Genomic DNA, 7,070 nt, shown 5'->3' on the forward strand with positions numbered 1-7,070 from the left:
CAAGAAATATTATTTCCTTTCATGCATTGTATAAACAAGGTTTCACCTTTTCATTTGATAATGAAGTTGGTTCGATTAATGCTTTCTTTAATAATGTTCTTTATTTTAAAGCATTACCTTGTGATGGTGTGTATGAAACTGTATCTGTGGTTGATAACTTAGGAAATAATGTATTGTGTATTGATTCTGTTAATAATAATAACTTGGATAAAGCATCATTATGGCATTGTCGTCTTGGACATATAAGCAAGAAACGCATAGGCCAACTCCAAAAGGATAGAGTATTGGAGTCATTTGACCTAAAGTCAGATGATAGTTGCAAATCATGCTTACTTGGAAAAATAACAAAGTCACCCTTCACAGGTTCTTGTGAGAGGGGTGAAGGTTTGTTGGATCTTATACACACAGATGTGTGTGGGCCCTTCAAACATGCCACAAGGGATGCTAATCATTATTATTTGACTTTTACTGATGATTACAGTAGATATGGATATGTCTACTTAATCAAGCATAAGTCAGAGACTTTTGAGAGGTTTAAAGAGTTTAAACAGGAAGTCGAGAATCAATTGGGCAGGAACATTAAGATGCTTCGATCCGATCGAGGTGGTGAGTATCTTAGTTTAGAGTTCCTCGACTATCTTAGGGAATGTGGGATTGTCTCACAATTGACACCTCCCAGGACACCGCAGTTGAATGGTGTAGCTGAGAGGCGTAATCGAACCTTGTTGGATATGGTTCGTTCCATGATGAGTCAAGCTTCGCTACCAATATCATTTTGGGGGTATGCCTTAGAGACTGCCGCCCATATCCTTAATCTAGTTCCCACAAAGAAAGTTGCCAAAACTCCTCATGAGATGTGGACTGGTAAAGTACCCAAACTAGACCACATTAAGATTTGGGGTTGCGAGGCTTTCGTGAGACGCGAGACTCATGATAAGCTCGAACCTCGAAGTGAGAGGTGTATTTTCATCGGCTACCCACATAAATCCTTTGGTTACCTCTTCTACAGACCTAGTGAGAATGTGGTCTTTATAGCTAGGAGGGCTTTCTTTCGAGAGAGAGAGTTCATAAGTCAAGGAGACAGTGGGAGGCAAGTTGACCTTGAAGAAATTCAAGATCAAGTGGTGAAGGAACTTCAAACCCTAGCACTCAACTTGGGGAGGAAACTTCTGTTGAGCCAATTGACAAGTCTGTACCTCTGAGGCGTTCCACAAGGGTTAGGAATGCACCTGAGCATTACTATGGATTCCATATTACTGCGGAAGGTGATACACTTATCAGTGATGAGACACTGATAGGTCAGGATGAACCTAACAGTTACGCGGAAGCCATGGCAGGCCCTGAGTCAGCCAAGTGGGAAGAGGCAATGGACAGCGAGATACAGTCCATGTATGACAATCAAGTTTGGAACTTGGTTGAGAATGTACCAGGTCGTAAGACTGTAGGGTGCAAATGGATCTTCAAGAAGAAGACCGACATGGATGGTAATGTACACACTTATAAGGCACGACTGGTTGCAAAGGGTTTCTCACAAACTCCGGGAGTTGATTATGATGAGACCTTTTCTCCAGTGGCCAAGATTAAGTCTATTATGGTTCTGTTAGCCATAGCCGCATTTCATGACTATGAAATATGGCAAATGGATGTCAAAACCGCTTTCCTTAATGGAAAGTTGGCTGAGGATGTTTACATGAGTCAGCCAGAGGGTTTTGTCAACACAGAATACCCTAATAGAGTGTGTAAGCTTGAGAAATCCATTTATGGGTTAAAGCAAGCACCTCGCAGATGGAATCTTTGCTTTGATGAGAAAGTCAAGGAATTTGGCTTTTCTAGGAGTGAAGATGAATCTTGTGTATATGTCAAGGCTAGTGGGAGTATAGTTAGCTTTTTGGTATTGTATGTGGATGACATACTACTCATAGGAAATGACATCCCAACTCTGCAGGAAGTTAAGTCCTGGCTTGGGAAGTGTTTCTCTACGAAGGACCTAGGAGAAGCTGCCTATATTCTAGGGATAAGGATCTTGAGAGACCGGAGTAAAAGACTAATTGGACTTAGTCAGAGTACTTACTTGGATAAGGTGTTGAAGAGATTCGACATGCAGGACTCCAAGAAAGGAGAGTTACCCATCCAAAGTAATGCCAGATTGAGTAAGACACAAATCCCTAGTACTGAGGCTGAGATAGCAGAAATGAGTCGAATACCTTATGCTTCGGCTGTAGGATCGATCATGTATGCTATGACGTGTACTCGACCTGATGTAGCCTTTGCTTTGAGCATGGTTAGTAGGTATCAGGGGAACACTGGCAAGGCACACTGGACTGCGGTAAAAAATATCCTCAAGTACCTACGGAGGACTAAGGACTAGGTCCTTACCCTCGGTGGGAGTGAAGACTTGAGAGTTGTAGGGTATAGTGATGCTAGCTTTCAGACTGATAGGGATAATTTCCGCTCTCAGTCAGGCTGAGTCTTTACCTTAAATAGGGGAGCAATTTCTTGGAAGAGTTCCAAGCAAGAGACAGTGGCTGATTCAACTTGCGAATCAGAGTATATAGCAGCTAGCGAGGCAGCAAAGGAGGCGATATGGCTAAAGAACTTCAATGGAGACCTTGGAGTTGTACCAGCTATTAAAGAGCCAATGGAAATTTTATGTGATAGTGAAAGTGCAGTTGCCTTAGCCAAGGAACCAAGGGATCACGGGAGATCCAGACACATCGACAGAAAATACCATTTCATCAGACATCGAATAGAAGAAGGACTCCTCGTGGCAAAGAGGGTATCATCGGATGAGAATCCAGCAGATCCCCTCACGAAGGGACTGACTCGGGTTAAGCATCTCCAGCATGCTCGGAGCATAGGGCTGAAGGATGATTAGATTTAGTAGTTAGATAACCTTGAAATTTGTAAAGTGTAATTGACATTAGATGATGAATAAAAGGTGTTTTATTTATGAGTAAAGTGTTGCTATCATATTATTCGAACCTCCACAGTCGGTCATATGTCGGAAGTAGGTATGAATCAAGACTGTCATGATTGGTTGCAGAGGTCTAAGTTGTTGGACATGGCTACAACACTCATGAGTGCTCATAGGTTCTAAGCATTGGACTCAACCCACGCTCACTGGAATCACTTCGTGGAATTTATCTCGAGTGATCGTGATACGGTAATATCATATAAGTCTTCAAACCTAGAGATATGATTTGTTACTTATGAGTTGGTTATGCATTGATTGTACGTTAACGCATTGGTAACTCGATGTTATAAAACGTGCTTTTGTGTATAATTCAATGAGTGGTAGAACAAACATATGAGTCGAAGTTTATCTGTTCCTTCTTGGATTAGAAGCTGATATCTGGGCCCCTCGATGATTTTGTTTTGACCTATGTACCGGGCCCGGTCAGAACTAAGTTGATGTGTTCAATTAAGTTCTTTGTCAAACAAATCGGAAATCGGGAAACAAACTGCTGGACACAAAGTAAGACACTGTTCCATGTATTTGTCCGGCTGATATCTAGAACAGAGGATTATATGATCACTTATCTTAAATGGCGTATCATCATCTTCTCAGTTCCGAGAGACCTTGAAAGAGCTACGATTGCCGATCGGTTCCTGAAGTATTGCAGTTATAGTTATTAGACTTATCCAAGTGGGAGACTGTTGGATAAGGTGTCTAAGTCCATAACTATTTCTGGTATGTACTTGACCCGACCCGACATGGTCCATTTGGGTTGCATGGCACCATGCAATTGGATAAACTAAAATGAGAAAAATAACACTTATGGTTTATTAATATATTATAAGTTCTAATATATTAATAATATTATTTAATTTGTTTGATCAAGAATTAATTTAGAATTAATTAAGTGATCAAAAGATAACTAATTAAATATATGGGTAGATTATGTAAATCTTCCATATCTTATATAGTGGGCTAAGAGGCTCCATGGATTATCAAGTTGGGTTCCACCCATAGGATGCTCCATGGATGCTCCATGGGAGTTACAAACCCATGGGTCATGGAAATGAAGAGTCATGACACATTAGGGTTTACATGGTGTAACCCTAAATGTGTCAACACTATATAAGAAACCCATTCTCCACCAAAATCGGCGACACATAAGAAACAAGAGGGATAGAGCCGATTTTGCAAGTGTAAGATTCTCTCAAAGTTTACTCCTTTGCATTTGGTGTTGTGTGAAGCATTTGAGGCATCACACTTGGGGTGCTAGGCTCACAAGGTTTCAAGGATCATAATCAACAACAAGGTAAGTTATTCTATCTTTCATTCAAGTTAAAAATGTTCCCCATGTATGCTAGATAGGAATATAACCTTGCAATTCAACTTTGCGTGATTATTAAACAAACATAGATCCAAGGTTATTAGGGTTGCATGTACACTTAGGAAGTGTTAGAATGCTCAAAACCCATCATAAGTAATCTACCAAGGCCCACTGATGGCCCACTTAAGGCCCAATTTTCCAAATTGGGCCCAAACCCCTCAAATGGGCCTTACCCTAAAGCCCAAACATATCCTTAGCCCAAAAGTCTGATTTCTGATGGCCTACTAAGGCCCAAAGCAACAATGTCCAAGAAATGGCCCAAACCAAGGCCCACATGTGCGAAGCCCTCTCTGACTGAGTACGTAGGGCGTACTCAGCTGTACGCGGGGCGTACTGGGTTCGTGACTTGTACGCTGCACGTACCAGCTTGTACGCCCACTGTACTTCTCTATTAAGTCATTTTCGCTATTAAACACTTCGTGATTTAAACCAAGGGTCCAAAACATAGATCTGAGTCCTACTTAATGTCTAAACCCATAAAGTCACTAACTTGGTGACTTTACAAGTCCCAAACGAACCCAAACTCAAAGTATAACATTCTTCTTTCATGAAAGAGGCCCTAACTCATGCATGGGTAGATTTCAACCTCAAAAATGACAACTTTATGATTCTAGGTTTCCAAATAACACTAAGAGTGCCAACTCTAAGCTCCAAAATGTCATGGACTCATAAGACTTCATCAATGGGACCAAAAGAGTCCATAAACCCCAACCCAAAGAGATCTAAACAAACAAACACCAAGTTCAAGATTTTATACCTCAAATGAGAGCCAAAAGCTGGTGAGGTTCTAGATCTAAAAGCTTTAACTCCACCAATGAATCTTAAAGAGAGAACATTTTCTTCAAAAGCACCAAAATACTCTTCTAATGGCTTTCTAAGCTCCAAGAACACACACGGAAGGATTAGGGTTTGAAAGTAGGGTAAAGGGGACAAGGAGGCTGGTGAAATGAGGGTTTCAAACCCATAAGGATGCTTATATAGTGGCCAACCCTTAAAATTAGGGATTTCATTATTCATCGCGTACGCCCCGCGTACGAAGCTGTAAGCCCCGCATACGCATATGCATCCGGAACCCCCGATCACCCTCTCATGAGTACGGTAAGCGTATCACCAGGTACGCCCCACGTACTCGCTTCATTGCTTGTACGCTAAGCGTACATCGTTGTACGCCCCACGTACAACTCAAGGGTCAAAATGGGACAATATAAACAAGCAGGGTTAAAAGAAGAACTTACTGAGACTTAAGTGTTACAAGAGTACAAAACTAGTAGGATATTAGTATATATATATATTATACCATATCCATAAAATAATTAATATATTCTTGATATTGATAGGATATTAAGTCAGAGCAACAACTAAGTACGTTGCGTATTCTTCAGTTTGGCCAGCATAACATCTAGAAACTAGGTTGATTTAGGGAATATGCCAACATAACCACTAGGTATAATCCTCTAGTGTAATCTTACACATTATAACGACTAGGCATAATATAATTCTTAAAATATTTGAGATAGTTTTATAGCATGTATTCCCCCCCCCCCCCATAAAACATTTGATAGCAGTAAACGTGGGGCCATGAAACTCACCCTAACAATGTGATTTGAAAGACTCAGGTTGTCACACCCCCAAACCGGAACGGCGGAAACATTCGGGGGTGGAGGACGTCATGTCAAGTATCACAACACATGCATTATAGTAATCAAAGTAACAACAACCATTGTATTGATAATATAATCTTTACATTAAGTGCAAACCATTACTTGAAATACATGAAAAGTACTACAAAAGTTAAGACGTAAAGCTCCATCTTCGCAACACCTAGAAGAGAGTACCTGTCTACTAACGACCCTGAGAATACATGTGGTTTGAAAAAGTGTCAACATTAAAGTTGGTGAGTTCATAAGTATTTTTGTTATAGAAAGTATATCCTTTATTCTTTTCATAAGTTCGCTAGTTCCTCCAGAAAATCCTATATTTTCTGTTGTATATAAATGATAAGTAAAACAACTCGTGATTGTTCCTTCTACGAGTACTTAGTGAATACAAGTCATATACATTTAGATCGAACAGATAGTTGATTGTGTGGTTCTGCCCTAAGCCCACAACCAAACAAGTAACAGGAAATGAGGCGGAATCCACACATCCCACTATCTGTCGGATCTTCATGTATATAACCCTGATGTATTTACTAAGTACAGTAAGTTTTATGATCCTTTAATTTGAATACATTCCCTTAAGAAAATCCTATATTTTCTTAATAAGTATAATGATTATAGTTAATCCTTTTGTAATCATTCAGTGAACACTAATTATATATAATACAGATCGATTAGACAGTTGAATGGGTGAATCTGCCCTAAGCCCACAACCAAACAAGGAACAGGAAATGAGGCGGAAGTCACACATTCCACTGTTTATCGGATCTTTATTATATATAATCCTAATGTATTCATCAAGTAATTACATAATTAACATTAACGAATCTCCGACAAAATGGTAACCACAATAGTTCCTTCTATAATTACTTAGTTTGTACTAACTATATATAACCTAATATCGAACGGACAGTTGAATGGGTGAATCTGCCCTAAGTCCACAGCCAAACAAGGAACATGAAATGAGGCGGAAGTCACACATTCCACTGCCTATCGGATATCATTTATATATAATTCGAATGTATAAACTAAGGAATTATAGAATTAACTATAAAGGTCCTTTATGTAATAC

Source organism: Lactuca virosa, chromosome 9 (assembly GCF_052849685.1).
Source record: "Lactuca virosa cultivar CGN04683 chromosome 9, Lactuca_virosa_CGN04683_v6, whole genome shotgun sequence".
In the NCBI taxonomy this organism is placed as follows: domain Eukaryota; kingdom Viridiplantae; phylum Streptophyta; class Magnoliopsida; order Asterales; family Asteraceae; genus Lactuca; species Lactuca virosa.